Source organism: Balaenoptera ricei, chromosome 1, assembly GCF_028023285.1.
Source record: "Balaenoptera ricei isolate mBalRic1 chromosome 1, mBalRic1.hap2, whole genome shotgun sequence".
In the NCBI taxonomy this organism is placed as follows: Eukaryota; Metazoa; Chordata; class Mammalia; order Artiodactyla; family Balaenopteridae; genus Balaenoptera; species Balaenoptera ricei.
The window spans coordinates 24,441,057-24,464,484 of NC_082639.1; the positions used below are offsets into that span (position 1 = coordinate 24,441,057).

General features: G+C 56.6%; 1 protein-coding gene across 1 annotated transcript in view; it reads right to left on the bottom strand.

The window, feature by feature from the left end:
- The window catches only part of SDC3 (syndecan 3), a 37,903-nt gene extending 17,307 nt beyond the window's left edge, over positions 1-20,596 (bottom strand). Inside the window, exon 1 of the mRNA XM_059917497.1 lies at positions 20,519-20,596. The gene's annotated coding sequence lies outside the window, so the exon portion shown is untranslated. The remainder of the gene's footprint in view (positions 1-20,518) is intronic.
- Positions 20,597-23,428: the final 2,832 nt, after the last annotated feature.

A 23,428-nucleotide genomic window follows, 5' to 3' on the forward strand; every position in this document is an offset into this window, starting at 1 on the left:
GATCCTATTTTAATGAACTCAATACCAAAGTGTATTTCTAAACACTGAATTCTAAGGCTAAAGGTTCCCAGAGGCTCTCTCTGGGTGGTGGGATTACAGGTAGTTTTTCATTTTTTACTCGGGACCTGTTTGTATCTTCCAAACTTTCTACAATAAACTCAAGAGTACTTTTGTTATGAGAATTAGCACGCTCTTTCTGAGTCCCCATGCCCGCCGTGCCCTGGTCTCTGAAACTCCTTGGCCCCTTCCTTCTGCTGAGACCCCACTAGGGCTGGTCGTGAGTTATGAGCAAACAGAGGAACCAGCAGGAAGGAAATGAACACAAAAGCCTCCAAGGGAGCTGGCAGGAGCCTACGTAGCTGCACCTCACTGCAGACTGGCTGGCTCCCCCCGCATTCACCGGCTGGCCGCCACGGTTGGCTTACAGCGCCCAGACACCTCGCCCACGGGCCACCCACCAGCTTCTTCCATCAGCCTAGTTCCCGGCCCACCAGCCCCGCTGGCCCCAGCCAGGGTGCAGGCTGGCCACACTACAGCTGCTCACCCTTGTCACCTATACCTGGACAGAGGATGGCAGCGCAACCCTGGGAAAACCAGCCCTCTCCTCAACTCAGGGCTGGGGCATCCCCCCCCCGCCCCCCACTGTCACTGCTCGGTCCATCCCAGCCACCTGCCCTCTAGCATCACCCTCCCGGCCACCCTGACTCACACTGCTCATTTATTCCTGTCCCCAAGGCTGTGTCTGAGAGCAGGACCACCCACTGAGGCCCCCCCGACTGCCCAGCCCCCATGCTCCTCCCACACTGAATCCTTTATGGATTCCTTCCAGGCCTTGCACATGCTGTTCCTGCTTCCTGAACACCCTTCCACATCTCTGCCTGACCAGCACCTACTCCACCAGAAAGTCAGTACAAGCAATATCTATCTATTAAGCACCTACTGTGTACCAGGCACTATTCTAGACACCCGGTGACCCACAGTCAACAAGACAGGGATGTGCTCAGGAAGCTCAGGCAGCTCAAACATTGCTTCCCCTGTGAGGCTGCCGCACGCCAACCACCCGCCTGTTCTGAAGCCCCTTCTTGGGGACTCTGCCTTCACTGTGTTGTCATTTACTGGGGAAGGAGGGGCCACCAACCATCTCCCGTCACTCCAGTGGGCCCCTTCTACCAGATTCTCATGGAATGCACTTGGCCACCCTGGGAAGCAGGTACTACTGTCCCCATCTACAGATGAGGAGACTGAGGAGGCTGTTAAGCCACCAGTGGGGACACAGCAGGATTTTTTTTTTGTAGAAGGCCTGGGGCCGTTATTCCCTGACCATGAACAACCGTTACAGCTCCCACAGAGGGAGCACTCACTATATGCACATGGCCCCATTTCTCTTCACAAACATCTTACTGGTGAGGGATTACTGTCCCCATTTCACAGATGGGCAAACCAAAGTTCAGAGAGGTGAAGCAACTGGCCCAAAGTCACACAGCAATGGAGCCAGATTTGAACCCCTGGATTAGCTGAACCCTAAGGACCATGCTCTGCATACTGTAGCACACACCCACTCCCAGTCCTCACCAGTCTCCCCCACCAGGAATTTCCTCAAGGGGGGGGTGGTGGCAGCTTCAGAGTCTACACACCACCACCCCACCCTCCCCAACACCCTGCACAGAGATAGACAGAGAGATGGACTGTCTGGGAATGACAAGAAATGGAAGACAAGCCCTGTTCCCATGACAGGTGGCCCGGTCCCGCTGAGCAGCCCCACCCACCACCCCATGACTCACCAGCAGGTGCCCCTGGGATTGAGTCTCCAGGCTCTGCAACCATCCCTGCCAATGGACTCAGCAAGGGCCCACGTTTCCCAGAACAACCCAGTGTGGGGTTAGATGTTCTGGTCCTGGCTTCCAGAGAGCCCTGGTTAAGTTCCTTCACCTCACTGGGCCTCAGTCTGCCCACCTATGAAATGGGAATGATGATTCCCAACACACCAAGACACCATCTGTGACATGCTGAGCAGTTATTAGGCAATTAGTAAGTGCTGGGGCGTGACTTGGTGTCTCTACTCAAAGCTCACCTCCTCAGAGAGGCCCTCCCTGACCACCAAATCCATCCACATGACCTCCCCACACACCCCATCACTGTCAACACCAGGCTTACTCCTCATAGCTCACCACTGCCTGAAATTAGCTTGTTTACTTACTTCCTTGTCTAATGTCTATCTCCCCCTCCAACAGCTCCTGGTGGCAGTGACTGGGACACAGTCGGCCTCCATCAATATTTGTTCAGTGAATACTGTGAATGGGATCACCCTTACAGACCCACATTACCTACTTTTCTAATCACTATGTGATCCTGGGCAGGACCCTGTCCTCTGGCCTCAGTCTCCCCACCCAAAGTTCTCTCTGGTCCCTCCAAAATCCAACCAGGGCTCCAACTGCCCTGGGAGGAGGGAAGAGAGGCTGAGACTGATCCCAGCAGTTTTTCATAAAACAACTATGCAAATTATGTACAAAAACATGTAAGACAGCAGGTTCCCAGCAGAGCCTACAGTTCTGGCCACTTTACAACCAGGCCTGGGCTGGAAGGACAGTAGCATTTACTGAGCACCTACTAAGCGCCAGGCCCCTTACTGATAGGACCAGGTGAAATGGGCCTCCTTACTCCATAGTCTCAGGCCAGGCAACTTGCTGGAGGTTACAGAGAGCTCAGCTGGTGAGTCAAGATGGAGTTAAGGGGAGCAAGGCATTACCAGGGGGGGACTGGTAATGGGGAAGGGTCTGGAAGAGCAGAGAGAGACCCAATGCTGTGTGTCTGGTTCTCATCCCACAGGATAGGACCTAAGGAAAGGCAAGCTCAAAGGGCACAGGACACCTCTGCCAGATCTTAGGGGCCACCTGAAGCCAGGGGCAGAGGCCCCAGAGACCTCACCAGCCCTGGGGTTCTGCTGGGCCTCCAGGAAACCAGACAGACCCTGCTGAGTCAGCCCGAGGCAGGCCCAGTCCTTCTAGCTGTGCTGGGACACCACACAGCTCTCCGTCCTCCCCAAAGCCTCCCCAGGCACATGCTAGGCACACACCCTGAGAACACACAACACACACACACGAAATGTGCCCATCTGTGTGTGAGTGTGTATCCAGGCTCAGCCTCCTGAGGAGTCCGGCTGTGGTCTCCCTCACCCTCCCGTTTGCTAGGTTATTTATAACCAGCACAAATTCACAAACAGTGGAGATACAACTCCCCACCCCAGGACTATTCTGCTGGCTTCTGAGCTGCTCCATTTCGAGGGATAGAACAAGCCAGACTCAGTATGAGTCACGGGGGCCTCCAGGGCCACCACCACCATCACCTAGATGGGAAACTGAGGCATAGAGCAAGGAGTCAGAAAAAAACTGGAGGAGGGACTGGCGGAGGCCCCAGAGGCTTGCCTAGGGTCACATTCACCTCCAAGGCCACCTCCAGCACCAGATAACACTCTCTGAGATACAGGGGCAGACGGATGCCCCAGCCCTCACCCTCATGTCCTGCATCCTGGGAGACAGGTGGGACCTCGCAGTAAGCAGGAGCTCTGAAGCTAGATTGCCTGGGTCCAAATCCCAGTACTGGCCCTCAGCGGCTGTGTGACCCTGGGCAAGAAAGTCCACCTCTCTGAGCCTCATTTTCTTCTCCTGTAAAATGAACATAATAATAGTACCAACCTCAAAGGGTTGGGAGGATTAAATGAGATTATCCAAACAGGATCTCAGCCCAAAGCCTAGCTACCTCTTGGCTGGGCGACCTTGGGGCAAGGTGCCCGGCCTAAGCCTCAGTTCTCCCATCTGCAAACGGGACAACAGTACAGCCCAGAAGGTCATGAGAACTGAAGCAAAGGTTCTGACACAGAGTAGGTGGTCAAAAAACACAGATTCCTTTCTCTTTTCCTCTGCTCTCACGGGGCCCTGTGATTCCCTGACCACCCTCAGCTTCTCCCCTTGATAATCTTTATCTCCTGTCACTAAGTGCATGGAGGTTTTTACAGCCATGGTGCCATTGAATCTTCTAAACAACTCCTTAAGGGATAAATTCTCTCCCCAATTTTGCAGTGAGCACTCTGCCTTGTCAAATACAGGTGTTCTCTAAATACCTGAGGGATGAATGGATGCAAGAATGAATGTGATCAGAAAGTCAGAAAATAACAAGTAGTGGTGAGAATGTGGAGAAGTTGGAACCCTCATGCACCACTGCTAGGAATGGAAAATGGTTCAGCCACTCTGGATAACAGTCTGGCAGTTCCTCAAAAGGTTAAACATAGAGTTACCATATGGTCCAATAACTCTACTCCTAGGGTATATACATCCAAGGGAAGTGAAAACATATGTCCACATATTTAAAAAAAAAAAAAAAGCAACATTATTCATAACAGCCAAAAAGTAGAAATAACCCAAATATCTATCAACTGATAGACGGATAAATAAAAGGTGGTATGTCCATACAATGGAATATTATTAAACAAAAATAGAAATGAGGTCTTGATACATGCTACCACATGGATGAACCTTGAAAATATTATGCTGAGTGAAAGAAGCCAGTCACAAAAGACCACATCCTGTTTGATTCCACTAATATGAAATGTCCAAGATAGGCACACCCATAGAGACAGAAAGTAGATTAGTGACTCCTAGGGCTGAGTGATTGGGAAGAAAAGAGGAGTGACCCTTTTCTAACCTTAATAGGTATAGGGTTTCTTTTGGGGGTGATAAAAATGAGTAATATTGGTGATGGTTGCACAGCTGTAAAAATACTAAAAACCATTTAATTACATGCTTTAGATGGGTGGATTGTGGGGTATTTGAGTTAAATCTCAATAAGGCTGTTGTTTAGAAAAAAAGAAAAGAATGAATGTGTGATTGAGGCTCAGAGAGGGTGAGGTACTTGCCCAAGGTAACACAGCAGAACCTGGACTCAAATGCTCGGATGGGAGAGGAGGTGACCTCCCTCTGAGTAACCCCTAACCAAGCCCCAGGTGAAGCCTCCCCAGCCCCCAGCTCCGAAGGGCAAACACTGACTCTGCAGACCACAAGTGGGAGAGGCCAGTGCAGCAACTGCTTCCCCTGTGCTTGCCAAAAGCTACTTTGTCAGGTGGGACCAATGGAAGGAGCAGGCTTTGCCCAGCGGGACCCAAGAGAAGGGAGGCAACTCCAAACTCAGGCTGGCTGCCATCTGCATCGCTAGACCCCAGTGTCCCCAGCTCCAGCCACCAGTGGTTCCAGGATGTTCCCACTCAGACCCTCTGTCCATGTGGCTGGCCCCTGGCCGCCCTCAGCAAGAGACATGAGGATACATCCTTGCCAGGGAAGGGGTCAGGAGGATGGCAAGGCCCTAGCGGTGAGCCGCATCTGAGTGTGAAGTCAAGTCCGCCTGCCCCTCCCCCCGTGGCTGTCTAGGGCAGCCGTGAGAACAGACACCTCATGGGCCCAGCCCCTCACCCTGCCCTGCCTCCACTTGACTCTGGCACCAGCCTCCACCCAGCCCAGCTGACAGCCGCTGAGCCCCAGGCTGGTTTCCACTCCCTACTCTCTGTCCCGAGGGCTGGGCTGAGGCACGAGCTGCCAGGCGTCTGACAAGTGTTTGGTATCCCCCAAACACTTGATAGAGGGTATCCCCCCTCTACCAGGCTGGATCCAGGTTTGAAGCCTGCACCGCCTTAGTTCCCTGCTCCACTCCACAACTTCAGCAAGCTTCGCCATCCCTGTCCCCCAATCTGGTCACGAAGAGGGGAAGCGGTCTCCTCGCAGGGCAGACTGCAGGGCAGGAGCCACAGCGAACCCCGAAGAGGGGGGGAGCCAAGAACACCACGAGGACCCCCCAGCCCTCAGTCCCAGCTACAGGTGGAGGGAACCAGAGAAAAGCCCGGCGGCCCATGTCCTCTCCCCGACATCCTCACCAGCCTCCTGCAGGTCCAGCGCCTCCTGTGTCCAGCCAGTCCGTCCTCAGCCCCCTGCCATAGGTTCCACCCTCCACACCGAGCTCAGACGGAGTCCAAACACCCCCAGGGCTTTAGGGACACAGTGCCCGGCCCCTATGTGCCCTGAAGTCCAGGGATGAGACATACCCTCCTCTCCTCATACGTCACTTGAACATGACTCCCTGACCAAAAACTCCTTCAGCTGACCCATCACCTGACCCTCTGCAGGCAGGGTCACAGGCCCTGGTCCTGGGATCCTGCCATCAGAGCCCCAGTCACACCAGCTTGGCCTCCCTCCCCACAGGGGGGCTCCACCACAGCCAGCCCCACACCAGAGCAGGATACCAGGGACATCCAGACGAATGAGCCCAAGTGGTCCAGCCCCAGAACCAGAGCACAGACAGTGCTTGTGGGAAAAGGGCCTGGCCTGGAAGAGCCGGGCTCAAAGATGGACATGCGGCAAAGGGCTATTCCTGGGACCCAGCTGGTTCCCCAAACCCCAGGACAAGGACAGTGTGGTGGTTGCCACCTTTGCAGCGATAGAGGCCTCTCATGACCACTGCCCCCGCTACAAACACTACTGGTCACCAGCCCTGGACAACGTGCTGGACTCTGAGGCAAGTAAACCCAAATTCTCGAAACTACCCCGCGGTGCAGTGGTTACCCTCCGGCTTACAGAGGACACGGGTGAGCTGCCCAAGGTCACCCAACTGACGAGCAGAGGTCAAAGTCAGAGCCCCAGCGGGGGTGCTGCCCAAACATCATTATCCCAGCCACCCCTTACAGGCTCACACACATGCATCCAAGCAGGGGAGGCCGGGTAGGGAGGACTCAGCCCGCGCAACCTCGGCGCACCTCTACAGCGCCCTGGGTAGCGGGCATGGCCTTGCCTCCCACAGCGTGCTGGGGACAGTCTCACCTCTGAGCCGAGGCCCACGCTGACCCGCCACGCCGCATGACCTGACAGCATTTCTCAACAGGAGCACTGCAGACCCCTGGGCGGGACAGTTCTCCAGGCCCTGCAGCATTTAGCAGCCGTGACCCCCCACCCCGGGAAATGCCAGCAGCACCCCCATTACGGTGACAACGAAAAGTATCCCTGTGCATTTCCAAAAGCCCCAGGCGCTGATACCTTCAATGCCCAGCTCAGGCCCCACTTCCTCCTGGAAGCTTCCCCATCCCACCCTTGTCTCAAGTGGCCACCCCCCTCCCTGCTCAGGACCCCAAATTCAGCATCTCCTGGCTGGGCCTCATTTTCCCACTTAGTCCAGAAACACTCCGACCATTAACGGTGTTCCCAGAGATCAGAATCCCCGGAAACGCCTCATACTGAGGATTCTGACTCAGGGTCCACAGCAGGCAGGTAGTTAAATGAAGGGACTGCTTCGCCTGGCCTCTCTGACCCAGCTGTCACTTCCCTTGGGGACACACAGCCACACCCCTCTCCCTCCTCCCCAGCTTGTCTGCACCAGGGTTTGGTAAATCACACGTAACCAAATCTCCGAAAGAACCCAAGTTTTTTTGTTTTTTTTGTTTGTTTTTTTTTTTTATTTATGGCTGTGTTAGGTCTTCGTTTCTGTGCGAGGGCTTTCTCTAGTTGCGGCAAGCGGGGGCCACTCTCATCGCGGTGCGCGGGCCTCTTCACTATCGCGGCCTCTCGTGTTGCGGAGCACAGGCTCCAGACGCGCAGGCTCAGTAATTGTGGCTCACGGGCCTAGTTGCTCCATGGCATGTGGGATCTTCCCAGACCAGGGCTTGAACCCGTGTCCCCTGCATTAGCAGGCAGATTCTCAACCACTGCACCACCAGGGAAGCCCAAGAACCCAAGTTTTGAGTTTGCAGCATCCCCGGAGGTCAGGCAGAAGACAAAGCTCTGAGGCCCTCTGCACCCCACCCCCCCAGCCCCGCCTTAATCACCTCTAAGGAGGCCAGATGAGCAGCTGCCCCTTTGACCTGGGCTCCCTGGACGCTGGGATTAAGCGCTGGGATTAAGGACGGACACACTCCTGGTCACTTAGAGCTCCAGCAACACGCATGTGTGCATGTGTGTGTGTGTACATGCAGCCATGAGGTGCACACATGCGAGCACCTTCAGGGGCATTGCTGGGCATGTGTACAGGTACACTCATGTGTGTATACCTTCGGGTTGTCTTAGGTGGGCTCAGATGCCTGTGTGGGCCTGGGTGTGTTGGTGTGAGTACTAGGGCTGCATCTCTGCAAGTGGTCCGTGTGCACCTGGTAGAGTGCGTGTCCCTGTCTCTGGGTGCCTGTGTGTGTTCAGGTATGTCTGTGGGTCTGTGTCTCCACGCGTGTGCACAGGACAGGGTGTGGGCTCAGGTCTGCCTGTTCTTTCACGTACACAAATGGGTCTGCACGTGCACACATTTCTATCTGTGCATCAACCCCCCCACCCCGAGGTAGGAGAGCGTCTCCCAACTTCGTCCACTATTCTCCCAGGAGCTGTTAATACTGTGGCCACCCCAGGTTGTTGGCAGCAAGCCCCCTAGAGCCGAGAAAGTGGAGAGACAGGACCTTGGGGGTTCCTGACTCCCCTGGCCTCACACCTGAGTCACTAAAACAGCTGGTGGCAAAGGAGCAGGCCACAAATGTCCCTCCCTGCCCAGACCCCAGGGCCCCCATGCATCTGCACAGACACACAGCAACACACCACCACACACGCATGCGCCCACAAACCCAGCCCCTCGCCCGAACCTAAACAGAAACATGGCCTTAGCTCCACACAGACAAAGGATCACCCTGGGCGCAACCACAGACCTGCAGACGGTCCCCCGAACTCAGAGCCGGAACCACCTTTTCTGGAGCTGAGATTGCCCCAAACCAGCCTCCTGGCTCTCCCGCCTCACGGGAGAACAGGATTCACCCATCGAGGGCTCAGCTCCCAGGGGCCACCCAGGGACCTGCCCTGGGGGAGCTGTTCTGCCTCTCAGTGCTGGGCACCCTGAACATCCAAGCTCCGCCTTTGGGCTCGGCGTCCTCATCTGAACAGCGAGGTGAGGGGCTGACTTCCTGTGGCCCTTTGCCCTTGAAACTACACTTCTGGAGGGGCGGATGAAGGCAATGGGGGGGGGGGGGGTTCCAGGCCCAGAGGGCGAGGAGTAGAGTCGTCCCTCTAGCCCTGACCCTAAACACCCCCTCGGCCCTCAAGACCCCTGTCCCCCAGGGGACTCTTCGGGTTCTGGGCCCCTGAGTCGCAGCCGGGAGACGAGAGGTTCCCATCAGCCCCGAGGAGGGAGTGAGGCAGAGGCCTCAGGGGAACCAGAGCAGGAGAGGGAGAGAGAAAAGGATGGGAGGGAAGGAGAGGAACAGTGGGCTGACAGAGGAGGAGGTGTGCAGGAGGATGGCCGGTGGAGGGAGATGGAGGGCAGAGGGGGAAGATCTCTCATAACCAAGCCTGAACCTCCGGTAAAGAGGCAGGAAGTGCCCTCTTGCCCCAATGCTCCCCGCTGCCAGCCTCCACTCTCCTCTTCTCCAAGCTCGGGGATCACAGGAGGAGGGGGCTGGGGAGAAAGGAGGAGATGGGACAACAGGGGAGAACCAGAAGTAAAATAGACTGAGGAGGTGTGAAAACATGAAGGAACAATGTAGCAATGTCTGAATTGGGGGAAATGAAACAAAGTAATATGTGTGAAGCTGACCAGGGAGATGATATAATGGGCAGAGTAGCTGCTGCAACAGTGTATCCAGGTGAGGGCTCCAAGGAGGTAAGGATGTAACCCCGTGGGGAGCCAGACACTATGAAGCAAGTAACAGAATTGGGGCTTAGCAAAGAATCCTATAGCTTGTAGAAGAAGAGCAGTGCCTGGGAATCTAGAACAGGGAGACAGGAGAGAAGGGTCTGAAAAAGGGCTCACTGTGCTTGGGAGCTGGGAGAAGAGGCTGGTAAATGATTCCCAGAGGAGGGGACATCTGTGCTGGGTTTTGGAGGATGAGAAGGAGTTTGCTGGAGAAGAACAGTCCACAGAGAGTGAACAGCATGTGGCAGACATGAAAGCAAGAGAGACAATGTTGTGCTCTATACCCAGGGAATAGCCAGGAGTCTTGGGTGGTAGAAGGGGGCAAAGGGATGAGGCTGGAGAAGCACACTGAGTGCACCGAAGGGAATCAATTTGGTATAGAGTCTTGGGCATGAGGGCAGCTGGTTGGGTCAGGAAAGGCTTCCTGGGAGAGGTCAGTGGGAGCTGGGCCTGCAGTCTGGGCAGAAAGAGACAAGTAAAGAGAAGAAACATGGTACAGGGGATGGTGCCCTGCCTAGGAGTCAGGAGACATAGTTCTTAGTCCCAGCTCAGCCACCAACTTGCTGTGTTACTTTGGGCAAGCCATTGTACCTCTCTGAGCCTCGATTTCCCCATGGGCAAAACAAAAAGGCTGAACTAACAGCTCTCAGAAGACCCTCACTATGACTCGAGAGCATTCCTTCGGCCTCGGTTTCCCCTTCAGGACAATGACAAGTTGGACGACAGTGTTTCCAAAGGCCTTCCAGCTGAAACCATCTTCAGTCCTCTGATCTTTCCCCAGCCTGGGCTGGCCTCAGCCCACGGCCCAACCTGAACAGAAAACATGCAGCAGAGAAGCCCCGTGTGGAAGCCAAGAGTCCCAGGTCCAGCTTGGGGCTCCCCCAGAGCAGCCACACAGGCTCACCCAGCAAGACCTGACTGGCCTTAAATTCATCCTCTCGGGGCACCACACTTTACAGTTTGCAGCACACGTGGTAGCATGCAGCAGAGCTTGTGCATCAGATAGTACTCTGAGGCTAGACTGTTTGGGTTCAAACCCTGGTAAGTGTGCCACTTACTAGCTCTGTGACCTTGGACACGTTTCTTAACCTCTCTGTGCCTCAATTCCCTTTTTTGTAAAACCAAGGTAATAATGGTAGCTCCTTCATAAGGTTGTAAAGGTTAAGTGAGCTTTTATACATAAGACATTTGGCAGAGTAACTTGCACACGGCAGGCACTCAACAGGTATAATTCAATATTAACATCATCACATCCATGCTCTTGTTGTCATCTCATGCCAGCCCCTCAACGTGGGGCTGCACCCATTTTACAGACCAACATCCTCTACCTTGAGGATGGGACCCAATGCCTTGGTTTGGACTCAAAGCCCACCTTGTGAGCCACTGGTTCTCCCATGCTGAGGCCCTCTGGTGTTCAACTGTTCAGCCCCAAAACACCCCGTGGCACAGGGCCAGGCACCCAGGAGGTGACCAGTGAATGTCTGTTAAATGTTAAGAAGCAATACACTCTCATTAGAAACAGCGCCGCCTACAGCAATGGCTCTTCCACCCCAAAGGGAGGTATGTTCCCATCTCCACATATGCCTCTCCCCGAGCTGGGACTTACTACTTTTAACCACACTTCGGTTCCCTAAATATACCATGACTTTTCCCACGTCTGAGCCTTTGTCCACCTCGATCCCTCTGCCTATCAATGTGCTGCCATCCTTCAAGGCCTGGAACAAAGGACACCTCCTCCACGGAGCCCTCCCTGATTCCCCAGAGCCAAAACCAACTTCTCTTTCCCCTGACTCACTTCCTCAGCCCCTCACCTAACTGGGAGCTTTCCTGAGGTCAGGGAGCAGGTTGAACCCCCTCAGTGTTCCTAGGGCTCAGCACAGGCCAGCCACAGAGGGGACAGCAGTAAACAGTGCCTGCAGTGACTGGCAGGTCAGCAGCAGAGTAGGGACAAGAACCCAGGCACTGGACTCCCTGCCCAGCTGCTCCTCTCTGCCCAGGAAACCAGACTCACAGCCCAGCCTCCAACTGGCCTGGATCATGTCCCAGAGGCTGGGAAGGAACGTGGTGCTCAGTGCGATGGGCAAGGAAAGGGCCCCTCCTACCCTGGCCCAGGAGGAACCACAGACAGGCCACCTGAAGGAAGCAAGCCTCCCATCCTCCCCCCAACCGAGCAGGTCTGCCCTCCCTTCCCAACTGGGCTACCCCAGGTCAGGCCCTGCCCTCTCTGGCCTCTGGTCTTTCTGTTAGTTCCTCAAATGTGAAGACCGGAAAGGCCCCTGGGTCACCCAACCCAATTTCCCCACTTTACAGATGTGGAAGTAGAGGCTGGGGGGCAGGGGGGAAGCTGCCCATGGTCACATGACAAGCCACCTCTCAGATTCACCTCTGAGACATAACAATCTTAGGGAAAATATAATCATTAAAATAAGTAAAATAAAAGTAACTATTCAGGAGCAGCTTCCTTTTAACTAGCTGCCAACTCGTTAACCAGCTGCACCTCCCCCCAGCACTGCTCCTCATCCCAGCCTAGTGAATGAGGCATTATTGGCCCATTTGACAGAGGAGGAGAGTAAGGCTGAGTCAAGGAGTCGCTTGCCCAGGTTCACGATGCTTCTGTGGCAGAGCTGGGATTCGAACCTGTCTGCGGGTGGGAGGCAGGGCCTCCTCCCTGCTTCTCTTCAATGCCTGCCCTCACAGCACAACACGCCTGCCACAAACCCACCAAGCAAGGCTCACCGACAAGATGCAGGACACACGCAAGATACACCTGCACACCCACAGCCCCCAGCCCAGGGCCAGGTAGAGAGCAGGTGCTCGATCAATGTCTGCAGAATGAACAAACTAGGCCATCAAAAGACAGGCCCGGTGCCCGAGCCCACGCAGCCCTGAGCCTACTTGGCCTGCCCGATGCCCCCAAACAACACGGCATCTCAGGAAGCAAACTCCAGCTGCTTGCTAACTGCCTCACCTGGGGCACACTGCTTAACCTCTTGGGCCTCTGTGTCGCCATCTGTAAAATGGGGTAACAATACCTACCTCATAGGGTCGTGGTAAGAACTGAGATAAAGCATGTTAAGCACTTGGAACTGTGCCTGGTACGCAGCACGCGCTCTGTAAGTACCGGCCACTATCACTGTCACCATCACCATCGCGCCTGGCTTCCCGACAAGGGAGCAACTTCAGGGCAGGAGCCAGGTAGAATTCAGCTGCAGACACTCTCAGCCCACCCTCAACGGCAGCCTAGCCGTGAGGAGGTGGCAGGAAACACGTGGTAGGTGAGCGAAGGGCTGAGACAGACATGGGCACCCACCCCGGCCGTGGGCCCTGGAGAGGGTGGCAGTATATGGGTGCTGCCAGACACCCCGAGAAGCAAGAATATCCTTCCCCTGCTCCCACTGTAACAGCCCCCCACCTCTCCAGGAGCTTTGCCTGCTCAGTCCCCACGCAGCCCCCCACATCCCAGCCCAGGAAGGCAAGGCAGGCCTAATGAGCCACCCACAGCGCCCTGGTGCCCGCAATCGAATTGGCAATCAGCTTGCTGCAATTAGATTTCCCAGATCCTGCTCGTGATTGATTCTAAATTACCCTTATTAAAGTCTGGGCCGGTGAGCAGGGCTTGCGGATTGGGGGCAGGACAGGTGGGGCCTGGCTGGCAGCTCAGGAGGTGCAGAGTTCTAGGAGGGCTTGGGCTAAGGCTGATTCCAGAGTGAAGCAAGCCCATGGCCCAGAAGCGGGGTATAGACCCTAACCAGCATCATCCCCCACCCCACTCCCACTCCTCAGATTCCTCCCCAGCCCCCCAAGTCCCCACCACTCATCGCTCATCTCAGAAGACCCCAGTCCTGAAGGGGTGTGATAACAAGGTCAGCAACGGGGCAGACAGAACCCAGAGTAGTTGAAGAGCAACTGAACACCCAGCTCCACCAGTGCCCAGCCGTGTGAGCTCTGACAGGTGGCTTGACATCTCCAAGCCTCTAAATGAGTGGAATGCCACCATCGTCAGAGGGCTCAATGAGACCACCTCCCCAGTCCTTGGGCAAGGCCCCAGGCCATCTCTGGGCTTCAGGACTCCCATCTGTGAGACAGCAGGCTGCAGGCTGCAGGGCTGCGGGGCTGATGGTCTCTTTAGGGCTCCCCCACCCCTGAGGGCCTATGCAAACAACAACAGTCACCTACTCTGGGCCAGGACCTGTGTGATGAATGGAACACAGCCGAGGTACTCCCCAGCTGGGAGGAAAATGGAAAGAGCCCAGCGTCACCATGTCCTGGGCTATACCTCAAACAGCAAGGTCTCTCTGGGGTTCCAGGACTGGAAGGGCCTGAAGAGTCATCAAGTCCAATCTTCTGCCTCCAGACTTACCCACAGGCTGCCAACAGCTCCAAAGAACCAAATTCCCCGTGAACTCAGTACCACGAGGCACTGGAAAGTGCTTCCTCTAAACTGGCCCAAATCCTGCCTGCTGCAATTGGGAGTCCAGGCCCACGTTCTCCCTCTTAGGGTAGCCCGGTGGGGATTCTGCTTTGGGTCATTCACGATCGTTCAAACTTGGTTCCCAAATTCTCCACCCCCAAAAAGCAATTCCTCGGTGAGATCAAGAAAGGGACAGGAAAAGAGCAAAACAGGTAAATGGAAGAGATCACTATTTGTAGGAGCAGCCCACTTCTTATCAGGCACTTTATTATTTTGTGTTGTTCATTCTCAAAGAACTCTGAGGCAGAGGTATTCTTAGCTCATTTTAAAGAAGAGGCAACTGAGGCTCAGAGAGGTTAAGTGAACTTGCCAAGATCACACAGCCAGAAATTGGCAGAACCAGGACTTCAACCCTGGTCCAGTTGGCTCTGGGGCCCCTGTTCCCTCAACAACCTCAAGCTGCACCCTCAGGTTTGGCGACCCCAAAACAGACATAGCACCAAGGCCCAGGTGGGGACCCAGGGGTGGGAAGAAGGCAGACCTCAGCCAGCTGGGGCATGTAGAACCCTCTCCACCTGGTATAAAAGGCCAGCACAGGCATTCCCTGCCCTCCACCCTCAGCAGCCAGGTAGGGAAGGGGCCAGATCACTTGTCAGGGGCCACCCTCACCCCATCCCCCAGCTGGGCCTCAGCCATCGCTGCTCAGACTCCCCCTGTAATCACGGCTTCCTGTTTGGCGCTGAGACTGGGCCTGGTCAGTGGGGGAGGGGAGCGGACACCCCTCTGGCCAGGGCCTGCTCTGGAGGGAGGGGGACCGGAAGTGAGGCCTACCCGGCCTCCTGGAATCTTGGGAGGCTGGGAGCCAAGGCAAGGGGAGGGGGTGTCAGCCAACAAATATTTACCAGGCGCTGGCCTGATGTTCCCAGGATGTGGTGGAACATTACAGGGGACAGCAAGACAAGCCAGGTGGTCTGGGACCAGCCCAGACCCTGCTCGCTGCTTCAGGGGGCAGTTGGGGGGTGAGCAAGGGGCTGGACCCTGGGACAGCCTCGGGCTCCAGTCACCCTGCCCCCCACCCCGGACACAAAATCATAGGGCTCCAAGCAGCTGGGCTGGAGCCCAGAGCCACAGGGCCTCTGTCCCACCCAGACGTGGTGGCCGCGCCTTGGCGCTCAGACCGCAGGCCCACCCCATACGGCCCCCTGGCGCCTCTGAACCCACGGGCACACACCTTGGACCCAGCAGGACTCTGCCAGCCTCACTGTCACCCCAACTCACCTCCAAAGTAGACAACACAAAGCCCCAGCCTGGGCTCCAAAGTTCACAGTCCTGGCTTCCTTCCTTCCTTCATTCATTCATTCACTCATTCATTCATTCAAACCATTCAATTCTGGGCCAGGCAGAGAGTTGGACTTGGGGGTTCAGCAAAGAACAAGGCAAACACAGAGCCTCCCTAAGACACTCATGGTCTATCAAGAAAGTATTCAGATACTTCTCCTGACTGCTGTGTGACCTCCAAGTCACTCCCCCGCTCTGAGGCTCAGTCACTCAGGCCAGAGAGAACCTTAGGTGCAAGGGGGCCAGGACTCAGGGGTGGGGTGGTAGGGATGTAGATTTGGGCTCCACACAACTTTCTAAGGGTCAGAGGGGATTAAAGGCAGGCCTGGTCGCCTACGCAGAGAGTGAGCCACAACACTGGGGGCATCCAGCGTGTGTCCAGGGGGAATGGTGGCTTTTTTAGACCCCTCTCATCCTGAGGTTCTAAACATTTCCCCTGTCCTGTGCCATGATCACATGACCCAGACACAAGCCCCCGCACACCCCCAATCTTGTTGACTCCCTGCACAGTTTATAAAGCTCTCCCTCGACCCGTCCCCCATGACCTTCAGAATAGCTCATTTACAGATCACAGAGCCTTGTGAGGCAGTGGAGGAGCAAGGGCTCCAGGGCCAGACCCTTTCCCCCCCATGCAACATGCCTCCAAGGCTACAGTGAGAATTAAATGAAAAAAGATAGGAGACATGCCCGGCCCAGAGCCTGGAAATGAGCAGGCATTCATGATACAGGTAATGTGGGCATAATTTGCGGGTAGGGAGGGCCCAGAGAGGTAAGTACCTTGCCCAAGATCACACAGCAAGAGAGGGTAAAATTAGGACTGCGGCCCAGTTCTATTAGCCTGCCAGGCCCTGGCTCAATCCAGCTCTGCCACTTGCCAACTGTGTGACATTGAGCAAATCACTTAACCTCTCTGTGCCTCAGTTTTCTTCATCTGTAAAATGGGAGTTCTAACAATTCCTACCTCCAAAGATTATCATGAGGATTAAATGAGCCAATGCATATAAAGTGCTCAGTGGGCAGGTCTCTCAGTATGCCTTAGCTGCTCTTTGTATTATCAAGCCCTCAGAGGTGTGGAAGCTGCCTCCCAAATCATGGCCTCAGCCACTGCCAGGCTCACCACCTCCCATCCCCAGCTGTCTCAGTTTGCTCCAGCCTTCAGGAATCCTATTACAGCCCCTTCTAGAACAACCCATCCCTCTCCCCCCAGGCAGCTCTGGGGGATGGTCCCAGCTCCAATGGGAGGGGCAGGAGGGAGGCCTGCAGCAAGACCTGGCTTCTAGGGGGAGCTCTGTCTCGACCCTCTCCCCTCCACGATGCCCCTCTCATTCACCCCACTTCTGCCCCAGCATTTTCCATATGTCAAGCCCAAAGCAGCCCCTGCCCCAGTGTTGCCCTGGGGCCTCCCGGGACCCCATGCCCCAATCCATGGAGTGGGAGCAGCCATTTGTTTTCAAAAGGCCACACTGCTTTTTCTCCAGCAGAGCTCAACCCCACACCAACCCCCAATATGAGGGAACAAGAAACACACTGAATTTGTAGCTGGGGGCACTGTGTTGCTCCCCAGGGAGCAGAAAGCACCGGGTTCCAATCCCAACTCGGCCATGAGAATGGTGTGACCCCCGCCCCGACCAATAACACCCCTAATAACAATTGTATACATCAAGTATTTGTCCTCAGTTGACAGGTAAGAAAGCTGAGGGTCAGGGCAGGCTACAGCTTGCTCAGTGTCACATGGCAACCATTTTTATAGCTTAGCTTAAAACCTCCTCCTCCAGGAAGCCCTCCCTTGCCCTCCGGGCTCCCTCCTGGAAAGGCCCCATCTCCTGAGAGCTCAGTGGCAAGCTGTGCTCAGTCTCCCCAAGGAGCTTATTTTCTCATCACAACACCCCTGTGAGGCTGGCACTGTTATTGTCCCCATTTTACAATGAGGACGTTGAAACAGAAATCCCTTACCCAAAGTTTCTGTCCCCGGAGCCCCTGCCACCTTGGGTGCTAACAGCAACAGATCCCTATGGTATCCCTGTGTCAGGACCTGGCCTGGAACAGTCTAGGGAACCCCACATTTAATTTTTACAGTGAGGACAATCTTGCCCTGGCAACCCAATGTTCACAGTCAACCAGAGGAGCTGGAGGGAAGAGGAGTAGGGAGCTCCTGGATACTTGAAATCGTGGGAGTGGGGAGGGAGCAGGAACCACCAGGCATGGGGCTGGGGATTCAGAAGAATTCCCTGATTGATTTCCCCTTCCCATGGTCCCTCACCCTACCACTCCCCATCCCTACCACATTCCCAATCACAGAATGGCAACCTTGTAAAAGAACAAGAAGTGAACATTTGCTGAGTGTTACTATGTGCCAGGCACTGTGCTAAGAGCTTTATATGTTAACCCCGCTCATTCTCCTATTCTCCCCATTTTACAGAGGTGGAAATGAAAGCACAGAGAGGTTAAGTAACTTTCTCAAGGTCACATAGCCACAAAACAGTGAACTCCCATCACTGGGAATTCAAACAAGGCTAAGACACCTAAATCCCTTTCAGCCCTGAGCATCTAAAGAACACTTTTCAAGCTAAAATTTCCAGGATCCCCCACACTCTGGGTCTTTCTGGGTAGTGACTTAAGTACAGCAACTGAAGTGGCCCTGAAGGCAGATGTCTCTCAGAGTCATAATTAGCTGGTCTCTCAGGAGAGAGGACTCCCAGAGCAGATGCCAGGACACACACGCACGTACCCCAACTCACCACCTGCAGCGCGAACGAGCCCCACTCCTCCTACTGAGGCCATCCTGGAAGCTGCTCCATACACACACACACACATACACACACACACTCCCTTTCAAGCTGGTGGGCACCTACGTGTCATCCTGCCCTTCCCCCACCCTGGGCCAGCCACTGCCCATCCCAGTGATGTCCTGGGAGGCCCCCGCCACGGAGGCCACTCCTGGAGCCATCCTGGTTGGGGCTCTTCTGGTCTAATCTCAGTCCCTCCTGCTGCAGGCATCACCCTCTTCCCCTGGTGTGGCACCCTGGCCACTGGTCACCACCCATTAACCCTTTGACTCCCAGGCCAGATGAGATGATGTCCTTGCTCGGCAGCCGGGCCCCTGGAAAGGGGTGAAGCCTGGAGAGGGATGCCCCCTACCTCATCTGGAGCCTCACCCCTCCTCTCCTCCAAGTCAAGCCCACCATCTAAGCCTCCAGGCCCAGACCCCGGGGGTGTGCTTTATCTGCCACCCAGCACTGGGTCTGAGCCACACCCACTCTACCTCGGCCTCAGATCCAGGGGCAACCTGCCTTATCGGGGCCTTTCACCTCCGTGCGCTCATTTAATTGTTTCTACCACCTCATGGGGCACGGATTACGAGCCTTGTTTTATGGATGAGGAAAAGTTGTTCGGCGAGGGACGTGACTTGCCCAGGGGTCACCCAGCTCGGGATCCTGCTGGGCGCCAGGTCTAAAGCATGCTGTCCGGCATCCCTTTCATTCATCACACACCAAACATTGACTGAGCGCTTCCTGTGGTTGGGCACATACATCCTCTCATTTCATCTCTCAGAAGGGTGTTATTAGCCCCGTTCCACAGAGGGGGAAATGGAGGCTCAGGGAGGTGAGACAACTTGTCCAAGGTCACACCACGAATCAGGGGAGGGATCAGGATTTGAACCCAAGGCTGTGTGATTTCCACATCTTTGATTTCAAAGATGGTCTTCCAGAAGTGCAGCTGAGAAAGTGACCCAGTTGCTAGGATGGGCTGGGTCCCTGTCCCTCCCAGGGGACCTCTTTTCCTCACCCTACCTGGGGAAGAACTGGGGATGAGGCACCCAGCCCACCAGGCCCCATACTCAGCCTGGCATTCAACACTCCCCCACCCACCCAGCTCATAGCCCCCAGATGGGAAAGGCTGAGGAGTAGCCTGTCTGTCCGAGATGCAACCTCTGAGCCCCTGCCTGACCTCCTCCCATTTCACAGACTGGCCAACTGAGGCCCAAAGAGACTTGCAGTGGCAGAGTAGGCACCCCGGGGTGGGGGGTGCCTGAGAGGCCTGGGTCCCTCTCAGCCTGGGGAATGGGGAACAGGCATAGCTCCTAGAACCAACCGAGGGGATCGGGCCTAGAAACCCCCCCAGTTCATGCCCAGGCCAGGCTCCAGACACGTGCCCATAGGGAACTCACTTGGGACCTGGGTCCCTCAAAGGGGAGGAGGTGGCCTTTCCTCCTGCTCCCCCTGATGGAGCTGGGACTGAGCTCAACCCCACGGCTGCTGCGGTCACTCAAAGGGACACCCAGGGGTCACCTCATACATATATATATACTCACCGCTACCTGCACACTCGGCCCCACTCAGGGGCACAGGCTCCACGCACGGGGTAACCCATGCACCTGCCAGCACACGCCTGCACACACACGCACACACACTCCCATGGGCTGGAGCACACACCCACCACAGAGGTGTCCCCCTCAACACACTCACCCCCGGAAGGCACACACAGCATGGCCAACGGCCCCCAGCCCGTCCCCGGCACACACCGTGCACAATGGGTCACCCTGACACGACCACACGCAGGTAGGGCACGATGGCCCCCATCCATAGGGACGGACTGGTCCTCACGCCTCATCCTTCACCCGTGCACACCCCACAGGTCCCAGCACCCTCCACGGAGGTGGCCACACACGCGGTCACACTCACCCACCCCCTCAGGTCACCTTCACACAGGTCACCCTTCACCCCTCCCCCTCCCCGGGCCCCCTGCCCTCCCGCCGCGACCCTCGGAGGGAGGAACTTAACGCACACCCTCCCCCCGCAGGGGGAGGCGACCCGATTCCCTAAAAGTGGCCGCGGTCCGGGCACACCCACGAAGCAAAGCCACGTCTGCTCAGACCCGAGACACGCCCAGCGCGGCCCCGCGCCCGGACCCCAGCCCGGACCCCAGGCCGCCCACGGGGAAGGGTCCCGCCCCCGGGGAAACGAGCCCTCGGGGAAACGAGCCCCCGGGAGGCGCGGGCGGCCAGGCACTGGACCCCCGCCCCCCCCCAGGCCGGCGCGGCGCCCGAGCCGGGGCGCGGGAGCGGGAAGCACTCACCCCCGCGGCGCGCCCCGCCAGCAGCAGCAGCAGCAGTGGCGGCAGGAGCAGCCCGCGGGCCCCTGGCCCGGCCGCGGCCGCGGCCCCGGCCCCAGCGCCAGCCCCGTGGGCGGCCCCGGCGCGGTGCGGCGGCCCGGGCTTCATGGCGGCGGCGGCGGCGGCGGCGGCGGGCGCCTTTGTTCCCGAGGCGGCGGCGACGGCGGCGCGGCCCGGCGGCTGGCCCGGCGCGCTCTCGGTCGGGGCTCCGGCTCGGCGGCCCGGCTCCGCCCGGCAGCTCCGCGCCCACGGCCGCCGCGCCTGCAGGAAGCGTGCGCCGCCGCCAGGCCGCCCCCAGCGCGGGGGGCGGGGCGGGGAGGGGCGGGGCTGGACGCCGAGCTCCCCACGCCGCCCGCGGCCGCCCGGGTCCCCCCGCGCCCCGCACGCGCCCGCCCGCCCGCCACGGGATGAGGCGGGGGGAACGTGCGACCCGAGACGGATGGCCGGCCTGGCGGAGACTTGCTCTGGGGTCGGGGTCCCTCAGCGCGCGCCTCCCTGGGCCGTCGCAGGGCTTGGAGGGGAAGGACCCCGCGTGCGGATGCGGGGTACGACCCGGCTCGTCGGAAGGTCTGGGTAGATGGGTCGCATCTGCGTGACCATTAATACCCTCCCGCTAACGACTCGGTTCACTGGCTCTCCCAGGACCCATCACCCCCGCCCTCAAGCCGGTCCACAGGGGGGACAGAGGTCATCCGAATCCACTGGGCTTTGATGTCTCCACGGGTGGGCAGCGGGAACTCAGAGCAGGCGTGGCCCCCTTTGGGCCCTGTCACTCGGGTGGGCAGACCTGGCCTAGTGCTGCTTCCCCACCAGCTGTGTGACCTCAGGCAGGTGTCCCCAGCTCTCTGAGCTCAGATTCCTCACTGTAGGATGCAGACCCTCTACCCCTGTCCCACATTCCTTTTCCCAAACGTGGTCATTGTGCGTTTCTCTGTTGCCTTTATCCCCACCTGACATACGGTGCACTTCACTTACCCACTGGGGTCTCCCACCACTAGCACATGAGCCCCAGGAGGGCAGCGGTTTGTGTCGTCTTGTTCACTGCTGTGTCCCCAGCACTAGCCCAGGGCCTGGTGCGTAGCAGTGGCTCAATACAAATTTGTTGAATCAATGAATGTGTTTCCCACTCACCTCCCAGTCACCCCCACCCACCTGTTTTGGGGGAAGAAGGGGGTAACTATTTATTTAGCCCTGACCCATGCCAAGTGCTTTACAGGGGTTATCTCATCTCACCCTCTCAGTGACCCCATGAAGTAGGTGCTGTCAATAGCTCCACTTCCTAGATGGGAAACCGAGGCCTAGAGAGGGGAGGTTATTTGCTAGCACTGGCAGACGGAAAGTCTTTGCCCTCAGCCCCCATGTCCCCACACCCAGTGCAGGGCCTGTCATCAGGAGATGGGAAATCGTTGAGCTGAAACTGGAACAATTCCCCCAAGGAAAAGGGAACTGAAACCAGGACTCGTGGAGCCAGTAGTGGTGAGTGCCGGGTGGGCCGGAGGAACAGACTCGGGCACCAGCCATGATTTGGGGGTGTCGAAGGAAGCTGGACTGGTCCTTCAGGGGCCTTGAGAGGAGGTCCAGAGGTCAAAGGTCAGCTCATTAGGCGGAGCTGCATTAGGTGTTCCCTGAAAGGGAATGAGAGCCCCATCCCTAAAGGGTATGTCAGGCCAGGCCAGCTGCCCTTTGGCAGAGATTTGGAGAGGAAGGGAGGGAAACTTTCCAACTCTCTGAGATTCAAAAATCCCTAGGAATTCTGAGGTCCCAGCCTCTGGGAATCCCAGTGCCAAACCTTGAGGAATTCTGACCCTTGGGCACCTTGGGAAGATGGGTGAAGAGGGGCTGATGGGACCCAGTAGGTGGGGAGCTGGTTCCAGTTGAGGCAGCACTGCTTGGAGTTGAAGAGTTCTGGCTCTGGGTTGGGCAGATACCTGGGTTCAGATCTCAATTCTGCCAGTTGTGAGCTGGGTGACTCTAGATGAGTGAGTTTACCTCTCTGAGCCTCAGTTTCCCAACTGTAATATGGGAATAATGACCACATGGGATTCATTCATTCATTCATTCATTTATCATCCAAAGGTAAAGTGAGTGCCTGGGTGTGCCACACATAACACTGGCCCAGGGCCGGGTGCCAGCTTGTGAAGATTAAATGAGCTCTTCCTGACATTGTACTGGGGGTTCAATAAAGGTGGCTGGGATGATGTTTATAAAGTAAGGGACCAGATGTAGGGACTGTCACCTCCCAGAGGGGCTGCTAGAGGCCCAGGGAACAGGCTGGTTCTGAGGAGCCCCCAAAGGGCAGAGTTGGGGCCAACAGGGTGAGGGTAGGGGATATGAGACGCCAGATGTCAGCTCTGTGCAAGGAAGGACTTTGGAACAGTTGGAACTGGCCGCAGATGGCAGTGGCTACTCTGAGAGGTAGTGAGTACTCTGTCTTGGCAGATATACAAGGCTCCAAAAACTAGCGATCAGGAAGGCCATTAGAACAGTCTCCATGCCCAGGATGGGCCGTGAGCATGGCCCACCTTCAGAGGTTCCTGCCAGTTCTCAGACTTCTGGGGACTTTCCTGGTGGCACAGTGGTTAAGAATCTGCCTGCCAATGCAGGGGACATGGGTTTGAGCCCTAGTCCAGGAGGGTCCCATACGCTGCTGAGCAATTAAGCCCGAGCACCACAACTACTGAGCCTGCGCTCTAGAGACCGCAAGCCACAACTACTGAAGCCTGCACGCCTAGATGCCGTGCTCTGCAACAAGAGAAGCCACTGCAGTGAGAAGCCCACGTGCCACAGTGAAGAGCAGCCCCCGCTCACTGCAGCTAGAGAAAGCCTGCGTGCAGCAACGATGACCCGATGCAGCCAAAAATAAATAAATAAAAT